At 44.5% G+C, this 24,234-nt stretch overlaps 1 protein-coding gene across 1 annotated transcript in view; it reads left to right on the top strand.

The window, feature by feature from the left end:
* Positions 1-24,234, top strand: part of PTPRQ (protein tyrosine phosphatase receptor type Q) — a 1,724,016-nt gene that overhangs the window by 1,472,104 nt on the left and 227,678 nt on the right. The gene's annotated exons all lie outside the window — the stretch shown is intronic.

Genomic DNA, 24,234 nt, shown 5'->3' with positions numbered 1-24,234 from the left:
TAAAATCTACAGTCGTTCCCTTCTAAAGCGGGCTTGTTTCGCAGAGAAGACAAATTAATGTACCTAGACCCTTTGTTGATCCTGACATGCACAAGGGCTTTAAATAGTCTTTATAAATATACTGGCTGCTCAGAATTGACTTTAATCCAAGATCTCCCAAGATAAATCTTAGCTAAATTGCTTTTTAAGTTCAGTATGCTCGTTGGAATTCATTTGTTCTCCTTTAACTACAAAAACATGCCAGGAGCAGCCTGTGATACTCCCCATGCAGATCTCAAAGACAATTCTAATCCTGTTGCCTCAAATGGAATTTTGGGAATGAATTTTGAGGGAAATGATGAACTGGCATGTGGCCAAGAGTAATTACCAATGACTAAGAAGAATTCAATAACTATGCACATCACTTGTTTTCATCTGTGAGATGCCCTTAATGTGACTGTTATGCATTGACTGGGTGCAGTCACTCTCTGTTCCACATGACCCAAGCAACACCCCAGAGCTGAAGCCCAATATGTCAGAGATATGTCTAGATGTCTAGAGTTGCTTGTGATCCTGTTCAGAAAGGATGTGACCTAGTTTTACAGGTTGGACTGTTCCTGTTGGAGCAGGACTAGGGATTATTTGCTCATGGTTTAAAATGTACCTTGAACTGCTAGGTGAGAGACTGAGAAAACCTGGAATGCTATATCATCAATATGCAGATGATATGCAGATTTACCTGAAGATTTCATCCCCAAAAGACATCAGTCTCCTCTCTATCACTCTTAACGGGATTCAACGATGGATGTCTATCCATCACTCAAAATGTAATCCTACAAAAACTGAACTCTTATCTATCTCATCCAAAAATCTAACCACCCTATCCAAGAGTGACTCGAAGACTTCTCTCAACCTGTACTGCAATTTGGTCATTTTGGAGAATCCTAAATCACTCAGCTTTAGCCTTGACAATTGTCTGGACCACTATGGCAAGTCTTGGCATGGCACAAAATGCAAGCCACCAGCTAAGACTGCTCTGGGGCATCAGGCAGTGCATTCCTCAGCAGAAGTTGATGTCAGTTATCTTGGCATCTGTTCTTTCCAGGATGGATTATGGGAGTGCACTCCTCCCTGGTCTCCCTAAAGCCCATATCGCACTCCTGATGGCAGTACTGCACGCAGCTGCCCACTTAGTCTCAGGCCACAAAAAAATCAACCACACATCTCCTACTATCGAGACTCTGCCATGGCTCCCCATTGAAGCAGGTTCCCAATTTAGAGGGCAAGCATCAACCCATAAAGTCCTCCACAACTCTTCCCTTTCCTACCTGGTTGGAACATAAAAAATCTCGGGATCCAATAAGAATCAGGAAACACTGAATTTCTCCTGCTTGAACCTTCGACATTCAGGCAAGAACACTAAATTAAACAATCCTTCTCTGGCAGCGCAACAAGACTCTGGACCTCCCTCCCACCAGCACTTCATGCTGCCAATTGACTGATCAAGTTCAAAATGGATCTTAATCCTCTGATTTGAGAGACACTTTGGTTAAAACGAGGGTTGTCACTTCACCTTGGCTGACCCAGACTGTCTATACTATCTTGCTGATTCTCTGTTTTTTGGTTGCCTCATAGTCCTTTTATGATAATTGTTTTCCAAAGAACTTCTTTTCTGGTACTGTTCATGTACTTAATATGAACTTCAAAGTCCTTTTGTTCTTCCAGTTGACAATTGATTGTTTAGTTATGTTTGTTATCCAGAACACAAGTCCTGCTCTCTTGTAAGGGAATCTAATGCCCTTGGGCCAAGACCGCTCTCTTGAAAACTGCAAAAATAAAATCTCTGCCTGCAGTTGCTCATTGAACAAAAAAATGTTGAACTGAAATACAGGCAAGAGAAAAAATTGTTGCGGAGTTTAAGACAAGCATTTCCCCATACGTTTTTTTTCCGGAGTGAGGAAATTTAAAAGAAATGCATATGTCGAGACACTCACTTACTGCTCCATAGGACTAAAGCTGCAACTCACGGGTGAAGCCCAACATGGATGAAACTGATGTGGTTTTGCCAGTGCTAAATGTTTTTTATTTAAAAATCAGTGTAGCAGCCCAAATGTTTTCGGGGAGCCAGTTGCTGACACTGCTGACACTGCAGAATATTAGCATTGCCAAATACCAAGGCTGTTAGTCTTGATTCCAGTTCCACCTCCTGCCTCTTTCTCCCACCACCCCACACTTCTTGTCTCTTATCTCACACTTGAAGGTTCATTTAAAATCACATTTCTTCTTTTTTCTGTTTTTCTGTATTCCTGTTTTCTCTTCCTGTTCCCTTCTCTCATTTCTGCCTTTCTATCATGTAATCTGGGTTAAAGTTTGATTATGAAAAATAAGTCCTATTCCCAAAAAATGAGCTTCAGTGCCCATCACATGCAGCCATCAGCACAAGTGCAGATGTTTTCTTCTGTTACTGTACCTAGCAGTTCAGGCTGAATTGTTCTTACTGGAGCAGTACCGAGTCTGATATGTAAATGGCTGATCCTACCTGTAGTGGAACAATGAGCAAAGGTCTGATGAACTGGAATGTGCCCAAGAGTAATTGCAAGAGACTGAATGTAATTTCATAATTCGACCCATCACATTTTGTTTCTCATTGGGACATCCTTAGTGTGACAGGCTTGCTTAGCCATTCATTTTGTAGCTCACAGAGGACCAGAATGGCTCATTTGTAATTCTGGCAGTTTTGTTGCAAGGTGCAGTGTAGTGGACTCAGTAGGATGAACTTCCATGGCTCATTGCCCAGTTGTAATCACAGACTATTGAAGTGTAGGTGTTAGACTTTATCTTTTGGCATGTTTTCCCTGTCTTTTGGTTTCTGATCTCCTGGTTTCGACTAAGTATTTGCTGGTTTAGTGTCTCTGCGCACTTTCTCACTGCAGTTCAGTGTTAAAGTGCAAGTGCTCCTGTTGTAAAATGTGTTATGGATTAGTGTTTCCATGATTGGTATATTTGATTTACTTGTCAGTCCCTAGTAAAGTGCACTGAGTGTGCCAGGGCCTGTAAATCAAATGCTGCTAGTGGGCTGCAGCACTGAATCGTGCCACCCACACAAGCAGCCTGTAAATGTAACTCTGGCCTGCTATTGCAGAGCCTGTGTGTAGTCTGTGACTGCCATGTTGACTTGGCAAGTGTACCCACTTGCCAGGCCCTACCCTTCCCTTTTCTTACATGTCAGTCACCCCTAAGGTAGGCCCAAAGTACCCCGGTGGGCAGGGTGCAGTTTATGTGAAAGGGAGGACATGCCCTGGTGTGTGGCATGTCCTGATAGTGAATTACTGCCAATTTTGTTTTTCACTATTGCAAGGCTACCTGCTCCCATAGGACAGAATGGGGAATTTGTTTATACCAGCTTATAAACATAACTGGCCCTGGGAAATTGTTAGAAAAATAATGCCTGAAGTCAGAATTTAAAGATGCTTCTTTTAGTGAAGGTGATTTTTACATTCTGTGTTTGAAAATACCACTTTTAGAAAGTAGGTAATTTCCATCCAATAGGCCTCTGCTGGGGTTGTGGATTGATTGTCCGGGTTTTGAATGACAGTGGCTGGGGATGAGCCATGGCTCTAGATAGCCTAGGTGGTTCAGGAAAGGACTGAATAGACCTGGACTGCATTTAGAGTAGGGGAGGAGATTTCCTTTCACCTGAATGGGCCTGCTCTGCCTCTGACAATGCCGTCTCCACCTCCTGCCAGGAAGCCACACCAGAGAGGGCAGAACTGGTTCTGGCTGGGCACAGACACTCTCTGCCTGAGAGGACATAGGATTTTGGGCTATAAAAAGGGGAGCCCAAACCCCTGAACTTTATAATTCTTTTGCACCAAGAAGACTGCCAAGAAGAAGAGCTGGAAAAGCTGTGAGGAGGAACTACCACTTTGCTGAGTGCTTTGCTGTGTTGGCCTGCAGTGGCTGCATCTGTCTTGGGCAGTGAAATGACGACTGAACTTTCTAAAACTTCTTTTTGTGAGTTTCTCCAAGGGCTTGAGGTAGATCTTGCCCCCTGTTCAAGAAGTCTCAGGAACAGCAAAGACTTCAAGTTCTTCTGCCCTCAGCACTGGGGACTGTGTGTTTTGTGCTGCCATGAAAGAAAAAGCAACCCAACGCTGTCTCCAACGCCGCTGCCGACTCCGTGTCCTGAAGGCACCATAGAGTGCACCGCCGCAATGCCGCACCGTGAACCTGGTCTCACCGATGACGCCATCTGATGCTGCCACCAAGCCGCTGCTTGCACCGTGACCAGTGGGCACCGCATTCCCCATCACCTCGCTTCACGCCCCCGCCTTGGTATCCCCAACGCCGCCGCTCCATGCCGAAATCTACGCCGCTGCTTGCACCGTGGTTCGAGGGCACCGGCCGTAAAGTTACACGACGCACCACCCTCATCCCGCACTGCAGCCTTGGCCTACTGACGCTGGTGCCCTCGACTCCAGTTCATCAGCCGACGACAGTGCTTCAGCAACGACGACTCCGCTGCCTGCACCGTGAACTGACAGCACCGCGACGAGCACCGCATCACTTCGCACCGTGACCCTGGTCTCACCGAATATGCCATCTGATGCCGCCACTGAGCTGCTGCTCGCACCGCTACCTGCCACACCGCTGCACTTCGCAAAGCAGCACCCGATGCCTGCCGACGCCAGCGCTCCTGACTTCAACCGCGAGGAATTTGATTTGCAACGCGTGTGACTTAAAGGGCCCAACGACTCCTGCACCGACCTCTGGAACCGATGCCTGCGGACGCCGTGCTTTCGGAAGCTCAACAAGAGGTTGCCAATGGCCTGCATTTCTAAAGGTACTGTTTTGCGGGTCTTCCCGACACCGTAGCTGGCCCACGACGCCGCGGCCAGCCAGAACTGTTTGGATTTGTTGGTTCACGATGCCATGATAGCCCAGGATGGACCTATCGACTTCAAGGAACTCTATTTCAAGGTTATTTTGATAACTGAAGATTTCTAAGTACTGTATTGTGGATTTTTATCGTTTTTGGTCTTGTCTTGCGTATATAAAAATATTGGCTATTTTTCTAAACTGGTGTGGTGTCCTTTTGTAGTGCTTACACTGTATTACTGTTAGTTATGTGCAAATGCTTTACACACTGCCACTAAGATAAGCCTGGCTGCTCGTGCCAAGCTACCAAGGGGATGATCAGGGGTTAATCTAGGAGTGTAACTCCCTTATCCTGACTAGGAAGAAGGGTCCCTATTTGGACAAAGGTACCTACCTCTGCCATCTAGAGACCACCATTTCTAACAGTAGGGATGGTTTCTACATTTTTGCCAGAGCTTATTGTGGTTTCCATTCCAGCCTGAGCTTATTCATTTGCACCACTGGAGGCAAGCTGCACCTTATAGAGGCCCAACAACACTGAGGTTGGACTAGAGATGCTTATATGTTCCCATTCATCGGGATAAGTCCCAGCAGTTTAGGCTGGCTTGTTCTTATTATAGTCGAACCAAGACTCTTTTGCAAATGATTTGTCCTTGTCTGCTGTGACACAATGAGCAAATAAGCAAACAACACAAAAGACTGCAATGCATCCCAGAGTAATTAACGATGCTATGTTTAATTTGGTCATTCTTTCTATCTTGAGAGAATTATTTATAGCACCTTTACATATATAATCATTTAAATACTGAAAACTCCTGCACCTCCTGAAAGTTAAAATAATTCCAGAGCTAAATAGTTTAATTGGTTTAGGCCTTTGGAAGTAGGGCACCACTTTCACAAAGCTCTCTGTTTTTGCAACCCTCTTGTAGTTTTTACTTTCAACACCTATACCAACCACTATCTTTTGATATTGATTGCACTTGAACTGTCAGAAGTTTCCTCTCCTCTGTGGCATTCAAAATCCTACATGTGATGCAGTCGAGCTTCTCCAGAATAATCTAAGTTGTCCATAAGCTATTATGCCAGCTGCTAAGAGGCAGATACCAATGACCACTTCTGCAACACAAACCTCTGACTGATGTGCTGATGGTGGAGGGAGTTATCCTTTCACCTTCAAGAAAACTTCTGTGCCTGAAATGTGACTTTATGTATTTCCTCTTCTATTTTTTCCATTCTAGATGGGTAAAGAATACCCAGAAGTGAAATTTCTCGCTACTCAGTCTAGTCCTTCACTATACACCTTTTCAGACTTAGGCATGCCGGGATCACTGTGATCTATACTGGACACATACCTCCCAAGAACCAATGAGTTTGCCATATTCTCCACCTCATCTCTTTCTCATATAAATACAAGGCCCCAAACAACAGAATGATTCAGTTTTTTTCTGCAAGCTTCACCTTTTGTTCACTTTTGTACCAAAGTGCCATACTCACTTGAAGACAGGTTCTAGCCCTTTGTTCGACTGCCGGACCAAAGCCTTCCTAGCCAATATCATCAGCTAGATAAAAGCTCAAACATAGATGCAACGACAGCAAGAACTCAGTGGTTTTAATCTATAACCATCACGCAATATATTAATTGATAGCTGTAAACCATTTATTGGGTTCTGCTGATTCCTTTCTAGCAAAGAGTGACAACCTTGTGCTATGAGACCCTGAAGATACATCCACTTGTGAGCCTAGTTTGGTCTCCATTGAAGGTGAATTGGTCATTTAGCCAGCTTGCTCTTGCCGGGTCAAGGAGACCCAGAGGGTATGGAAAGGCCTTATTATCTCCTCTCAAGGGACCAGGTAACTATTGAGTTCCTTGGCTAGGGTGTGACCAAAAAACTGTAGGGAACAGGTGAGGTTTGGGTTGCATACTGAATCTCAGTCTTCCAAGCATTGCCATTTTCTGGACTAAGAGGAAAAGACCATGTTTGATATCTCTGCTGCCCCTGATTTTGCATTTTTAGTCACTTAATAGTATGATATTTTCCCAGAGGATCCAAATTTGCATATGTAGACTTATGGGCTTATACGTCAGAATATCAAGTTTTTATATCATGGAACCATAATGTCATTGTAAAAATATAGATTGCCAAAATATTGAGAAGGTAAGTATATATTCAAAAGTATAGATTTACTATTCCTAACTTCACATCTATCCTTGAAGATTTAGTTATCATAAAAGTACATGAATTTGAAGTATAGTAAATCTATACTAACCTGTACATACTTACCTCGCCCATATTTTTGATGATATTCTGACACTCTACCTCATATGAGAGAACAATCAGACTTTGTGACCTGTTAACACCTTAGGACAGGGGGTGCAATGCCATGGACATCTGACATTTCCACAACACTTCAATTGAGGCCATTGAGCTCATTGAGGCCCTGCCGTAGCTTCTGACTTCAAAATGAAGAACAGTTTCAGGAGTCAGAGTGACAAGCAGCAAACCAGCTTGTGGTGCCATTCTTGGACTTAAAGTTTGTTCCTCTGATACTATCTAGTGGTGCTGTTAATGTCAGCGGCTATGTCACCATCTTTGGTACACAAGCTGAAGTCAGTTACAAAAGCACTTTGTCATGATAATGACTTGCTTCCTTCAGAGGGTTGGTTTGGTACATGAGATATACATTTTACTGAGTTAAAACCTGTTAGATCTGGGGGTCTCTAGTTGGCAGGGTAGGTACCACTGTCCAAGTAGGGACCCTTGCTTCTAGTCAGGGAAAGGGGGATACACTGTTAAGATAACCCCTGCTCACCCTCTAGGTAGCTTGGCCTGAGCAGTCTAGGCTATCAAAGGCAATGTGTAAAGTATTTGTACCAACACTCACAGTAACACAGTGAAAACACCACAGATTTACTCCACACCAGTTTTCGAAAAATAAGGTATCTTTACTAAAAACTTCACAAGACCAAATACTACAGACAAACCAACATATAATTCAAAAAGGTTACTTTAAAGATAGTTCAAGAGTGTGCAGAAAGTACTCCAGGATGTAAAAGTCAGTGTCTTGCAAAATGCGACTCTCAATGCACAAAATGCGACACTTTCGTGCCCAACAGTACCTGTAGTTGCGATAAGGTTCCCAAAAGCTATAACAAGGAAGCTTTCAAAGGCGATGCGATACTCCTGAGATCGTGGGGAGGCTTTGCAGCAGCCCTGCTTCACGCAGCAGAGGTGGATGGGGAGGATGCGATGACTTTGGCCTTCGTTGCGTAGGTTTCTTAGGGAAAAGCTTCACGCACAGGTTCGATGCGACACTCTTCGATGTGGTGCGATGCGTGGCGCAGCGTTGCCTTCCGGCGCTGCAACTCTCGATGCGCCACGGAACGGGACTCTGCGTCGACGCACGCAGCGACTGGAGACTTTCACGCACCGGCAGTGGTGCGGCTCGCAAACTGGTTCTGCGACGACCCTCGCAATGCCAGGAATCTTCACGCTTCGGGACGATGCTCGACGCACTCGGCGATGCGGGGACCCTGCGTGTTGCGATGGTGCCACGATGAAATTTTCCTCGCACTCTCGTTCTTGCGACACGCAATCGGATGATGCGTTGGGTACCAGTCACTCTTGTTCACGCTTCTGCTTCCCAGCTCCCAAACACAGCAAAACGACCTCCTGAGGCCCCAAGACTGGGCAAGCACTCCAAGGCAGGTCAGAACTCTCTCAGCAGAGTTCCAGGGGAGCTGGTGGTGAAGTCCTTTTGTTCCTGGGACTTCTTAACAGGGAGCCAGCTCTTCTCAGGCCCTTGGAGATCAGAATCAAAAGAAGGGGACACAGCAAAGTCCTTCCCCTCTCCTTGGCAGCAAAGCAAAACAGCAAGCAGGCAGTCTTCTCCTCTTCAGTCCTTTTCAGCTTTCTCCTTGGCAGAGGTTTCTTCTTAGTTCCAAAGTGATCTAAAATTTTAGGTGTCTGGGCCTGGGGTCCTCTTCTTATTCCCCTCCAAGTCTTTGTTCCAGTGGGGGGATTCCCCTGCTCAAACCGGTTCCTGGGTGTGCTCTGCTCTGGAGCACCTGGTTCCTTTCAGAGTGAGGGGCAGGGTCGTTAGACGCTCAGCAGGAGGTGGAGCCTTCTTTGTGCCAGCAGAGGCAGAGTCCTCAGCCTGGCCAGCAGGGGGTGGAGCCAGCTTTGTGTTTGTCAGGGGCAGCCCTATTCAGACCCAGGGACTACTCCTCCCACCCATCTAAAGCAGATCTCCCTATTCACCCTGCTGCTGACTCATCCAGGCTCCTGGAGCCACCTAGCACATCACCTGACACCAGTCAGCCAACCAGCACACAGGCACACAGGAAGGTTAAACAGGAGAATAGCTACTTTCTAAAAAGTGCTATTCCCACACAGTGAATTTAAAAACCATCTTGCTAAAAAGATGTATAATTAAATTCTGAACACAGAGATACCAAACTTGGATTTTCTATCTTGCCCCTATGGGAAGATAGGCATGTAAACAGCCTTCCCCATTCTATCCTATGGGCAAGATAGCCTCTCAGCAGTGAAAAACGAAAATGGCTGTAATTCACTACCAGGGCATGTTACACACCTCAGTACATGCCCTACCTTTCAGATACACTGCACCCAGCCCAGGGGGGTACCTAGGGCCACCATAGGGATGCCTGACATGTACAGAAAGGGAAGGATAAGGCCTGGTCAGTGGGTGCACTGGCCAGGTCGACATGGCAGTCCTGGACTGCACATAGGCACTGCAAGCAGGCCTAAGACATTATTTTAGCGCTACTCCTGTGGGTGGCACAATCAGTGCTGCAGCCCACTTGTAGCATTTGAATCACCAGCCCTGGCACACGCAGTGCACTTTACTAGGGGCTAACAGGTGAAACAAATATACCAATCATGGATAACCAATCAATACAACAATTTACCAAGGGAGCACTTGCACTTTGACACTGATCAGCAGTGGCAAAGTGCCCAAAGCATCTAAACCAGCAAAAACGAAATCCAGCATAGCATCAAAAAATACAGGAGGTAGAGGCAAAAAGTCAGGGGTAACCACGCCAAAGATGCCAGGTCTAACAAAACCCATCTACACTCAATATATTGTTAGGACAGGGACAATGAAGCAAATGTCAAACTGCAAGACAGGATGCAGTTAGCTTGGATTCCACATCAGACAGTGTGATGAATGAAGTGATGGCAGCTACTAATTGTCACAAATATTGTTCCTATATTTGTCTCTTTTAGATAGTATATTCCACAATGTAGTTAAAACCAACTATGGTTGAGGAGACCGATAGGAGTAACAAAGTTATAGGTTTTGTTAACCAAAGGAAATCAAGAGGAGACACCTTTTTCACTTTTGCAGAGGCCGTCAAGAAACCTATAGCTGGCACTTAGTAGAAAACAACCTGCAATACAAAAGTCAAATAAATAAATCACAAAATAATCTTTATTTGGCTAAATCAAAAATGCCATAGAAGCACAAATAACAGTCACATCAATAAATGTTATAATAAAGCAAACAAATGTAAGAATACTGATCTCAAAAACATCAAATACAATACACTAAACCTTCAATGAACTACATATTGCATATTTCAAAAAGACCACGTTGCATAACAAACATTAAAATCAGCCAGCATATATAAATGCATTCACACAGACGTACATCTAGTATAATTACATGCTATAAGCAACAGGATTAAAAGACCACTATTTACAAAATTTACAAAAAAAGATAAAGTGCAAAAGTGATTTGATTATAAGTCTATACGATAAAGCTCCATGTAAATCAGCAGATGAGGAAAAAGAATTGTTATTATACAGAGAGAAAGGACTAGAAAGAAGTAAATTAGAACCAATCTTTACATTAAAATCAGCGTCCATGATCACATACACAGCAGGTTGACGTAGTTAAAAAGAGACATAGGCAAGTTGTCCACTATATTAAAAAAAAGATTTTAAAAAATGTTTTAAAGTTGCGTAATAAAAAAGAATCATTGTAAAAATGTAACAAGAAGAACTGAAAAACATTTTTCCAAGAAATTGTTGAATACCTGAATAGTAAGTGGTAATAACACTGACAGAGTATTGAAGAGATGCCCTGAATCAGGTTGAAAGTCCCACCATCTCACGCCTATAGGTTGATGGAGAAGCAGGCAAGGAATAATAGAAAAAACCTTCACACAACATCCCTGGCGGCTACTGTTTATCAAAACATAACAATATCAAAGACTATCACATAGGACAACTAACTTTTTAAACTTAGGTAAGATGCTAATTCAGCTAGGTTTCAACTAACAAGGCACATCAGGCCAGTGGACCTGACAATAGAATGAGAACAAGGTAGACTAACATATGTGAGGACATTATGTGTGATGGGATGATGCAAGAATCCATACTTGAAGCAGAACAGATGTTATTGCATATGCTAGTAAGTGATTTATTGTGATAGAAGCAATCAAGAGCTGCAAAGTCTCTTCCAACCCGAGAGGTGTTTAGAGTTTCCTTCCATCCTGTGCTGGCCCCAGGTTGTCTGGGGTCACAGTAGACTAGTGTCAAAACCTTTGTGAGTGTGCTCAGGCAGAGCCTTTGTTATGTGCAAGTGTAGTAGGTGGCAGATCTTCCCCCTCATCAAGTCCCAGGAGACCTATCCTGCCAACTTCTATGCTCCTTTGTCCCACTATCTGGAAACAATATACAAATACCAACTGCCAGCTACACCTAGCCATGAGACTCAGGAAACAGGCTGCAAGCACCAAATAGTTAGGACAGGGAAAATTACAGCTTTTGTGGCGTTTTCAAAATTGTGACTTAAAATCAAATTTTCCAGTCAGAGTTTTAAATAACTATTCTTTAGACACCAAACTCGACCATCCTAACTGTTCACAATTGAGAGTTATCACTTATTAAATGCAAAAAGTTAACCCAATATTATCCTTGAGGAGAGTCAGATCTTTAAAGGTTTATCACTACCAGGACATGTAAAAATGTAAAAGTACATGTTTAAATTTTAAATACACTGCACCCTCCATTAGAACATTGGTAGAAACTTATTGGACTTGACGGATGCTTAAAGACTTAAGCATTCAGCTAACCACGAATACACATTCCATTCTGTCCCTCATGGGACTTGATCTCGTATTGACTGTTGGCTAGTCACTTGATCCGTAATGGCGTTGATCAAAGATGCTGCATATCTGTCACATACATCGACCATTTCCCTGTGAATTTGGATCTCCTGATATCTGGTAAGGACGGGTGGATCAACAATTTCTGAGTGCCCCCATCACTGTGGATGAAATACTGTTAGCTACTAAGTCCCTACTGGGCCTCCAGGGGCCTGGTTTAGATGGGCAGACTAGAGAATTCTACAAGGCCTTTAACCACATTGTAGCCCCCCACTTGCTAGAGGTTTATGCTGAAGTGGTGCAGGCTGGAACCCTCCCTCTCTCCACAAGGCTGTTATTACACTACTGCCTAAACCCTGTAAAGATCCTGCACACTGCACCTCATATAAGCCACTATTGTTAATAAATCTTGATAACAAACGTTTAGAAAAAGTACTTGCTGCATGACTTTCCTTGCTAATGGAACATCTGATATCATCTGTTTAGACTGGCTTTGTTCCCCATAGGTCCATATCTATCACCCTGTTCATTGGTTTTACTGTAGTTGATCAGATCTCACCACAGATTGCTGCAGCTGCCATTTTTTTAGATGCAGAAGGGGCATTTAATTTGTTAAAGTGGCCATTCCTTTTCCAGGTGCTAATGAAGGTGAGCATCCTCATGGACTTTATTGCACATATTAGATTGCTGTACATGAACCCGACCACCCGTATTCTGGTTAATGGCTCCCAGACGTACCCTTTCTCAGTATCTAGAGGTACCAGGCAAGGGTGTCCCCTATCACCTTCATTGTCCATGCGGGCTATGGATCCTCTGGCCATTCGGCTGCAGGAACTCCATAGGAGCCTGGCTCTTCTGCTCAAAGCTCTCCTCTTGTCCCTGTATGCAAACAATATTTTGTTGTTTGTTCGCAACTCTGCAGCTCAGCTTTCTGCTATTATCCATGAAATTATACAGTTTGATCTTTATTCTGGCCTAGATATTAACTGGGCAAAATCTGACATCTTCCCACTTACAGGTCCCCTTGGACTACCCCACCCACTGGGTAGGTGATACAGACAAATATCTAAGAGTAATTTTACATTAAGGTAAACAGATGATTATCAAAAATACAAAATTATGGCCTTGCTCTGGAACGCCTCGAGGCACAGGTGCAACTCTCGGTCGAGCTGCCTCTATCCATGGCTTGCAGAATTGCCATTAACAAGATGGTGGTCCTCCCCCATTTTCTCTCTTTGTCAACATCCTCATCTCACTCCTGTGTACCTTTTTCCACTTTCCCTGGAGCACTCTAACAAAATTGATACGGGCTGGTAAGCAACCATGCATTAGGCCAGGGTTACTCATAGTACGGCCCGCGGGACGCCAGCGGCCCAGCAAGCCTTCCTCGGCGGCCCGCGGACCTTGCAGACATCCTACATGTGTTTAAAAAAAAAAAAAAATAGTGTTAGCAAACACTGTCGGAGTGTCGGGTGCAGCAGCCCAGACTCTGCTCTGTGGGGGCCGGGGGATTCCAGTGATTGTCAAGGTGGAGATGCAGGGGCCTAAGAGGTGAAATACAACACAGCTTAATTAACATGTAAATGGTCTTTTAAAGACCTGTGAAGTACTCGGGTGGGGCTGTGTGTTAGCGCTGGGAAGTGTTCCCGGCCTCGCTGGGCCCAGGAGAGGAGAAGATGAAGGGGCGGACGGGCTGGCCCCAGCAAGTGTGGGCCCTGGAGCTGAACCCCTAGTGGCGCGCACTGACCAAGGACTGAGTGTGCAAGGAGAGCCGACTCCGTGTCCAGGCCGTGACTTCCTTTCAATGACCACTGAGTGTGCAATGCCCCCAGGACTCACAAGCGGGGAGTGCAAGAAATGTGAAACAGGGGAGAGAGGATGCGGGCAGCGCCGAGTCTGTGTCACAAAAAGGTTATTAGAGCGAACTGCGCCTCTCGAGAATGCTCTGCTATCCTATCCCTGAAGTACACGTTTATGAATCTGGAGAGAGAGGGTGGCCACGGAGCCCTGAGAGACGACGCAGTGTCCCGGGGCTCCAGCAACGGGGTGTGCGCAAGGGGCGACAACAATGGTAGGGAAATTATCTGGTTAAGTCAATCGGAACCCCTGGTTATTAATTCCATTCCATGAAATCATTTTAACTACGCCATATGCAGGTGAGTGAAAAGTCAGAACGAGGGAGAGAGACCCCCGTTACACAGTCGCCACACCCCCTTTCCTCAATGTGATGTGAACCCCTACCAGTTGGGAGCAGAAGAGGTCTCTGGACTCTACCACAAGCAGGAAAAGACTCGGGTGGGGGGGCAGATCGGGATGCCCCAGGGCTCCACTGTCTGGCCTTAATAAGGACAATCCGGCGAGGCCGGAATTACCAAGCCACGTGCCCTCAGAACAGGCACACACATCATTAGGCGCTATTGGACGAGGGGCCACTCGAGTTCCTATGGCACAGCCCTCGAGGGATCCTGCCTGGGCATACCGTGCCAGCCCCTCAAGGTCACCTGGGTAACCGGATGCTGCAAGGGCTCTGCCCACTGACACATTCACCCGTTCCCTTGCATAGGCAACTGTCGAGCCCTTTCAAAGGTCTGCCCCCACTGCGGAATTTTCCCATGAAATATAAAACATGCTAGTTATTGTTTGTGTTTTATCAAAATCTCCCAGAATGTGTGTATGTTGCTTCTAAAAGTCTGCCATCTTTTCCTCGACCCTGCAAAATACTGTGCAGATAAGTTACAACAACTCACAGATAAAGCGCCTTCACAGGTTCGATAGACAGGCGCTTTTCCTTGTGAGTCCCCCAAAGGCACCTCTATGCATGCTCAGCTCCCCGTATAACACACCTGCCCAGTTTGGTACCTTTGACACCCCTAGTGTTTATCCGTGACAAACTGCCCCTTCCTTTATGTCTCGCCCATCAAAAGAAGGAGAAAAGGAGGGTGGCGGTGAGGGCACGGGAGATGGTAGAATGGAGTGTATTCGGCCAGCTCCATCAATGTTCACTTTTTTTTCTTCAAAAGCGAATGCACGCGTTAAAGCCCTGACCCGGAAACCTTGGAATGAGGGTGAACCAAAGCTGGAGTGGGGTAGGGTGACTGGGGCCCACCTCCTGCTGTACTACCTAACTACCTACCGTTCCCCCTCTCTCAGTGCCCCCGTCCCACCAACCTACTGTTTTGTGAATCTGGTTCCTGTGTCCTGTTATTTCTGTTTATTGTTCTGCACTTCCCTGCCCATAGAGCAGGAAACGTTTATTTTTGTACATAATAAAAAGTGTTGTTTTTCTATGTGGTAAAAATATATATATTTAACTACCTAAATGTCCGAATTTACTGTATCAAGTTTTTTTCTCCTACCTCAAATTTATGACCACTTTCCTATCAGATCAAATATTGCAAAGCCAAATATTTGTTTTCTTGACAGAAAATAAAGTTTTTATAGAAACATATTTGCTGATCCGTCTGTGTTTTTTATAAGCTTCTTGAGTCTTGTTTTTCGGTTTCAGACTCTGCGTGTTGCATCAAGGAACACGGCCTAAGGGGCCGACTCAGGGTTAGGAGGTAGCAGGGCAGCTGCTAAAAGTGGCAGACCCCCACCCGCTATACTTTGTTCCCCACACACATTTCAAGGGTGCGAGAAAGCAGTGTTCCTGACTAGAAGCCTCCACTGGTTCTGCAGCTGAGAATGGTATGTGGGGCCTTATTAAGTTGGTTGCCATGTTATTTTCAGCAGTACTCACTACGTGCAAGACCACCATGTAAGCCACCCAAGTCTGCAAGCAAGAGCATACAGGTGCCCCTACATTAGGGGCATTTCTGCTGTGGGTACTGGCAGTGTAGCCCCCTTTTAAGAGGGCATGTGTATATTGCCAATTCACATTATGCCTCAGCCCCAAAAGCACAATAGAAGTGCGCTGTCATTACAGACAATGTTTTCACATTGAAATGACCATTACATTTGCACAGACATACAGTTTTACTGATGAAAGTATACAGCACACAAACTATAATGTGTGGAATTGGCATCACCTACAGCGGTGGTTTTTAACCTTTTGATTCATGCGGACCCCCACTTAATCATAACTGGAGCCTGGGGACACCTACAGAATCATTACTAGTTTCTGGGGACCCATTGAATCAATGCTGGAAGCCAGAGATCCACCAAAAAATCAATTTTGATTACTTCAACTAGAAAACAATGCACAACAAATACAGAAACACGTTTTTGTCATAGCAATACACAAATGATGACATATTTTATTTTATTCACAAACAAATACTCTAGCTCCGCCCCACACTGATCCCGCCCCCACTGACTCCACCCCTACCAGTGCGGCCCTCGGCCACTAACCACACTGTAATTTTGGCCCCCCGACAGAAAGTTTGTGAGTACCCCTGCATTAGGCCTTTCTAGAGACACACATACAGTGAAGACAACTGCAATGACCTGTTGGTCCTGGAAAAGACTGAGCAGATGATTGAGCCAACCTAACTTACACTCACCAGCCAAACCCATCTCCATTAATCCACTGTTACCTCCCACGACTGATAAACTGATACAGCATGTATTGATGAAATGGGAACTGAGGTAACTGGGCGACCTTTACACCCAACATCATTTTGGGACTCCGGAGCAACTTACCTGTGGAGATGCCCCCTCTCCCTTGGACCGTTTCTTTTGTCTAATGGTACAGTATGCTGCCCAATCATGTTTGCCCAGCTTTCCCGACAAGCCCCCACACTTTGCCACTTTGACCTTGATTATCCGCTCTAACGAAGCCACCAAATGGGTATCCTGCCTTTATGAAACCTGCTCTGCAGAGCGTATTGATGCCCTAGACAACTCCAGAGATTTGGTAGCTGACAACACCACTTTCCAATGGACACGCTGCTGCATGCAAATTAAACTAATTTCATTGAACCACATGCCAACTCATACACTTCAAATATTTGCACTACTTTTATGTCAAGCCTGCTCAGAGAGCCAAACTAGACCCCTCCCGTTTGCATCGCTGTCTGCAAAACTCCCATAAGTATGCTGGCTTACTTCACCTGGCATGGGACTGCCTCTTTACATTGCTGACTTGTCAGAAGCATTAGACAATATCAATGGACACTCTCTCAAATTATGAAGCATTCAAATATCGAATGTACTTTACGCCAATGAACTAGTTAGTGATAGTCAGCAAAACAAGGGTCGGGTTACAAAGACTAATGGATAAGCTACATGATTACACTGTTCAAAACAATTAGGAACTCAATCTAATTCAGACCAAAATAGTAATATTTGGCAGAAAAATGATCAGGTCTGGAACATGGCACTTCGGCTGCAATTTGGTATTCAAATAGATTCAAGACGCGCCTACACTTTACAAAATGAGACTGTAATCGGAAAAGCCCTTGCCCTTTTCTCAGCATTTTTAAAGACAACAAGGGTGCTTTGGGCCGTAGCCTGGATCCTCTGATCAAAGTAACGAGGGCAAAATTGATCCCAACAGCCTCATGTGGGCGCAAAACACTGCTGGGCAAAGACTTCTTACTGCTGGACACTCAAAATGTATAAAACATTATTCAGGTTATCCGAACAGCCTCCCCGGCCCAAGTGAGGCTTGAATTTCGCCTGGAGAAATAATTGCTACTCAAGCAGGGGGTCTTATCACAAATTGTTCCACAAGTTGAGATACGACAGCAAAGTTAGCCTAAATGATCTAGTCTGGAGCAAGATTATTACCACAGGAATACTTTAGCTCCTGTGCACTACCTGGAGGAGCTCTTGATGCGCTATCAGCTCGGGAGGTCTGGAATCTTCGTGTTTCGCAATATGCCTTTAAAACGTTTATTGACAAACGCCCAAAGCGCATGTCCTGGCTAGAAGCTAACACTACGCTTCCCATCGCAATAAACTCCTATGACAACTAAAAACTATAAGACTACTTATCAAGCACTTTTTTCAATCTACACAAAGAACAAGTTTATGGTACTGAGGTTCGGGGACCTTCCACCAATAGAAAATATCCCTAAGTAGTTGAGAAAGAGAGAAGAGAACACCTGCAGACTTTGTGGGAATCAAAGCCAATCAGTAAATCACGTTGTCTGCATTTGCCCCTTCCTACTGAAGGAAAGAAATGTCCTCCTTTTTATCCAGTTTACCAACCTAGGAATCTGTTCATGTAGGAATGTTGTTAATGAGGCTTTGCAACCCTATCACACAGTACTGAACACTCAGTTCACATTTATAGGTATATTATGAAAAAGAATAGGTGGGTACCTAGTGCTGGCTTAAGGGTCTCCCCCTATTTGTTCCGAAGATTCATTGAATCTGGCCCTTTATTTCCACCAAGCCTCGAGAAAGACCATATGTGGTTGACATATGGACATCTGGCTATTTGACAGTGTAAGGATATTTGATTGCTTTCTGTAAGGTACTTCGTGGCGGATGAAGCCTGGGGGTCATTAAGGTCAGTCTATTTGATAATATGAAGCTGGTTCCTTTCTGCAGCTTTGGCAGAAAACTGTCCGGCCTCAGGCCTGTTAACTCATTGTGCATATAATTTTTGCTAATGATTTCCACTCATATGTGTCTTTTATGCTTGTAATCCTGTCTGGTCTTGTCCTAGCATTACTTTTTAGCTCATGTAGAAGAGACACAGGGCAGTGATGTGATGTTTTTGACTCACTCTGTCAAGATGCTGTTTTATTTATGTTTCCTTTGTTTTCTATATTTATAGTATATCTATACTTTCTTTTAGAAAACTAGTAATATTTTTTAAACAGCTGAGTTAATATTAATTGTAAATGTTTTTAATTGTATTCACATCTGTATGAATTGCTATCACATGTAAAGATTTTAATTAATTATCCATGAGAATACATTATTATCATTATTATTATTATTATTATTATTATTATTATTATTATTATTATTATTACTATGCAAGAATCACTGCAACTAGATTTCAAGTGGTTGCAGCTTATTATGTCCCTGTTGAAAAGAACTGGGGCCATATTACACAAGGTGCCACGGGGGCACAGTTGGCATTTCAGCCTGCTCTGCACGCACAAGGGGCACATTGTATTACAGAAGGGGCTGCAGACGCTTGTGCAGCACCTTCTGTAATAACGATAGCACTGGCACACATAAAGCACCAGAGCTTTCCTCAGGGGTCGTTCCCTCATTTGCATGGGGGCATGCCCCATTCAAATGAGGGAATCCCTTTGCTTCTGTGCCTGCACCATATCATAGGCATGGGCACAGAAGCAAAGAAGCTGTCAGGAGGTGCACTGACTGTGCACCACCTAAAAGGTGGTGCACTGTCAGTGCGCCCGTTGATGGCATGCCTCTGATGGGGGAACGGGGTCCCATGGACCCCCAGACATCCCCTTGCAGGCGGGTGCAGTCACTGACTACACCCGCCTGCAAGGGGATCCCTAAACCCCTTTGAAAGGTTGCCTCCTGCACTGTGAAAACACGGAGCGGCTCAAAGCAGCTTTGCCATTTTTCACATGAATGCGCTTCCCTAGAGGCAGCCTGAGTTCGCAGCTGCTTTGAGGGCAGCGCATTCACCATAATGCAGCGCATTTTCCTGGATTGCACTTGGCGCACCTTTTGAAAGATGCACCCAGTGAAATCCAGGAAAATGTGCATCATGTATAATATGGCCCCAGGAGGCCAGCCAACTAGCCCTTGGAGTCACTCTGGTAGTCCTGGGATAAAGCAGCATGGCAGGCCTCAAGAAGCAGGGCAGTCCTCTCAGGGTACAAGGCAGGTGTCAAGCAGAAGGACAGTACTCTGGAAGCAGCAGGGCAGTCCTCTAAAGTACAAGCAGGCCTTAAGCATCAGAGCAGTCCTCTGAAGTACAAAGTAGTCCTTCCTGGGGTCCTCACTGGTCAAGAAGTGAACTGAAGAGTGCATCTGAGGGTCCTAGTTTTATATCTGGTGCTCATTTGAAGTGGTAGAATATTCTAGAATTTTCGCCCCACAGATGGTGCTGACATTTCCTTTCTGCCTGCTCAGGCTCCAAGGTGTCTAGGGTGTCAAAAGGCTAGTGTGAAGTCCTTTGTCAATGGGCTGAGGAAGCTCCTTTGAAATTTAAGTGTGACAGGGAACAGCTCCTCCCCACACATCCTGGCAGGGTGGCCCATTCTGCCAATAACTAGTCCTGGTTTGTGTCACTGTCTGGAAGGATTACACAAAGGCTAACTGCCATACTATTCGCAGTCATGTGACAACCTAGGACCCAGGCTACAGGCGCCAAATGGTTAGGACAAGAAAATGCCACAGTTTAAAAGTGGTATTTTCAGGATTGTGACTTCAAATCCGACTTTACAGTTAAAGAGGATTTCAAATTACAGTTCTTTAGAGACCAAACATGACATTTCCACCTGTTCCCAATCAAAAGTTATCACTTATTAAATGTAGTAAGGCAACCCCACATTCAGGCCAATATTATCCAGTGGGAGAGATAGGCCTTGCAGTAGTAAAAAACAAATGTAAGAGTTTTTCCCTACCAGAACATGTACAACTTAAAAGTATATGTCTAACATTTTAAATGAACTGTACCCTGCCCTAGGTGCTTTCTAGGGCCTGCGTTAGGGGTGACTTATATGTATTAAAAAGAATGTTTAGACCTGGCAAAGGGTTCATTTGCCAAGTCGAATTGACAGTTTAAAATTGCACACAGGCTGCAATGGCTCAGGCATGTTTAAAAGGGTGACTTAAGTAGGTGGCACAATAGGTGCTGCAGGCCCACTCTTAGCATTTCATTTACAGGCCCTGGGTCCATGTGATACCACTTTATAGGGGACCTATAGGTAAATTAAATGTGCTGATTGAGTGTAAGCCAATTTTACCATGTTTTGTGGAGTGAGCATAATCACTGTAGCACTGGTTAGCCGTGGTAAAGTACACAGAGTCCTAAAACCAACACAAACAAATTTCAGCAAACAGGAGTAGAAAAAGCTAAATGTTTGGGGGAGGGCCTAATTTAGGCTGACATGTTTAATAATAGTTGTGAAGGGATTGACATCTTTCATACTTGGAAAGGCTTTTAGGGGCAGATTTACGAGACCCCTGCGCCACCAGTACTTCACTTTTTGTAACGTACTGGAGGCGCATTTCACTTCTCCATATTTACAAGGAGAGGAAAAGCCACCCTGCCTGACTTTTCCTCCCCTTGTAAATATGGCCCCTTCACACGCATCACTTTGCGTGGAAGGGGCGTTCCATGAGTGTTGCTGTGGGTGTTCCCATGCAACACCCATGGAACGAGACACATTTACAGATTTACGAGGAATCGTAAATCTGGAAATGCGTGTCAATGCTACGCCTCCCCAGGGGAGGCGTAGCGAGGCGCAACAAGGAGAAATGTTTTCATTTCTCCTCGTTTTTTCTTCTTTCAAAGAGTGCTGCATTCTACAGTACGCATTGAAAGAGGAAAATGCCTGTAGTGATTGTTTTTGTGCAGGAAGGTGGCCCTTCCTGCACAAAAACAATCTCCCCATGGCGCAGGCATCCTTGCACCATGGTGCAAGGTTGCCTGTGCCGGCGCATGGCTGCAGTTTGTGCGCCAGCGCAGGGGAGAGCACAGGAATATGACATATTATTGTAAATATGTCGCATTCCTGTGCTTCGGAAGTGCCGCAGCGTGGCGCAGCCAAAGGGCTTGCGTTGCCGTGCTGCCGCACTTCCTTGTAGATCTACTCCTTAGAGTTTTTCTATCCAATTAACAATGCATCACAAGGCTGTGTGTCATGGGAAAGCTGTTATGCCCAAGCCATCGTTTATGACAGTTTTTACAATTTCTAAAGCATCATATGAATTAAGTCTAGGTGTGAATGGTGCTTGCCCATAAAGGTGAAAATAGATGAAAGGCTGGTTAGCATATGGCTATCCAGTGGTTTGCAAAAATCTTATCACTCAGGATGCAATGACTTACATATGCATAGTCTGGGATACAAAAAAAGAAAAGATGGGAAGGATTGTAAAACAAAACTTTATGAGATAAGGCACAAAAGTAACACAAGGAAGTTCATCTTAACAGAAGTACATTGAATTGCACTGCAGTCCCAGAAGTGTTCACAAATACAATACAGAATATAAAAACGGTGTAGAGGAATGAAAGCGTAAACATTGTTTGAGAGTCAAAGAGAGATGGAAATGATAGGTCAAACTATCACAGTGAGAATGACAATGGGGAGACTAAATTGGCCTGTTCTTATCCACACCCATATCAATTTAACACAGTGTGTATTTATACACATGCTTACTGTGCAACTGTGAGTACGCCCTCCTTTTCATTCCAAAACACATGGTCCTCCAGAATTCCAAGACTTGGTCCTTCCCAGGAGGTATCCTCACTTAAGCAAAATATGTCTGCGTCTGAGAACTGAAAGATGGTTTCAAGCATATATTATGAAGGCGGATAGATATGATTTTAAATAGCAAGGTAGTCCATATGGTATCATTGTCACCTGCCAGGACTAATCTAAAATCAATAGTATATGTGTTCCACTGGGTTTTTCCCTAATTTCTATGATGTCCTCCGTAATCTTTGATGTCCTCTTTTGCGTGTATGCTGGTCTGGCTCAAATCCTTCTTCCATTGGATAAGATGGGTGCGTGCCTTATTTACATATGACTTGTAGTCATAACTAAATGCACACAATTGGCTCGAGATCTATTAATGAGGTTCTGACATTATCATTATTAACATGGGAATTGGACACCTCCTCTGTAACCTGTTGCTGTATTTCATGGCTCAGTGTCCCTCCCCAGTATCCAAGGTCAAGAAAGTGAGATTTTCCGTGATTCAAGTCCTCCTCTCCTGGCCAAAAATGTGAGCAGTTGAGCTCCTTTATTCAAAATTAGCTCCATTATTCTTAGAATATTGCGGAAAAATGATTCTTATTTCCACTCAACTATCAATTAGAGGAGAATCTGGCGCGGGTGTCTTTGAGGCTAGACTATTTAAAGAGCCTCTTTCTTGGATTATGGAAGGAAATATCGCAGGAATTATTTTGAAGAGTCACAATATTGTCCATGGGATCACTCACAGTCATAATCTGTGGTTATGTTCACTCACTATGTTCCCGCTTGAGCATTACATAGAGCCAATCAGTAGTTACTATATGTTGCTAAACTTACAAGTGAGTTATGCATGCAAGGGATTTTTGCATTTTCAGTTTAGAGCTCCTTCTTGTGGGCGACTTTTCAGGAACAGTTCTGGCAAATAAAATAAATACTTCAAGAAAAAAATGGAAAGCCTTGCTAAGAATTCCGTTTTAGGTCAAGTCTGTGACAGCATATGCACTGCATGCACTCTTGCTTGCGAAACACTATTGGAGCCGTCCATTGCTTACCATTTGTTGGCTTCAGTGTCACACTTCTTTGCAGCATCCTTAGTGAATAGTGCAGGCCTAGCGTCACTTCCGTTCCTTTCTGTGGAGCACAGACCAAGCACAAATTGATTCAACTTACCCAATGCCCTTCCGCTGCTCTCGACATGATTGAGGAACTATTTCTTCTCCCCCCCAAACGTCCCTACCCCATCTGGTACAACCTCTCTCTGACCCCGCACCTTCCTAATTTTTTCCCCCTATACACCCATCCTCCTGCTGCCCATTAATGCTGTTCCCTCCACTCCCTCATGTTACTTCCTCCTCCCACTTTTTTTAACATATTGCACTTCTGGCTGCGTCAGTGTTTTTTTCTCATGACTTTAGGCCGTGTCGCACAACGTCTCATCCTGCTGTACAACATGTCTTAAAAACATTGACAAAGCCAATAGATCTTGCATAGGGGAGACCTATTAACTTTGTCAATGCTTGTTGCTAATGTAGCCCCCCATAGATTTGAAATGACATAAAATGTTGTGCATGTGTAAATGACTGCACATCTTCAGGGGCAGAATATTTTTCTCTCCCCGATTTTCAGATAAGCAATTAGTTTGTGCTGGACTTGAGAAGGAAAGCGCATTAAATAGAGAGCACTGTCTCGTCAGCCATCCTGCAGTCCGGTAACTTGGGATGGAAGCACTCTGTAAATGCGGCAGGTTGTGTGCGACTAGGTGAATGAATACATACACGGGTGTGCATAAGCATATAGGTCACAGGCCCAAGAACTTTTTAAGCGACACCCACACCAATGAGAAATGAGACGGAAAGGGAGAAGGAAAGAAATTATGCAGCCTGATATTAGATCTGCGCTTTTCCAGCAACAGGAACCCTGTCCTCGTGGACTTGTAGA

The sequence above is a fragment of the Triturus cristatus genome, chromosome 4_1, assembly GCF_964204655.1.
Source record: "Triturus cristatus chromosome 4_1, aTriCri1.1, whole genome shotgun sequence".
NCBI lineage: Eukaryota > Metazoa > Chordata > Amphibia > Caudata > Salamandridae > Triturus > Triturus cristatus.
The sequence above is the reverse complement of the archived record's forward strand: the minus strand, read 5'-3'. Positions and strand labels throughout refer to the sequence as shown.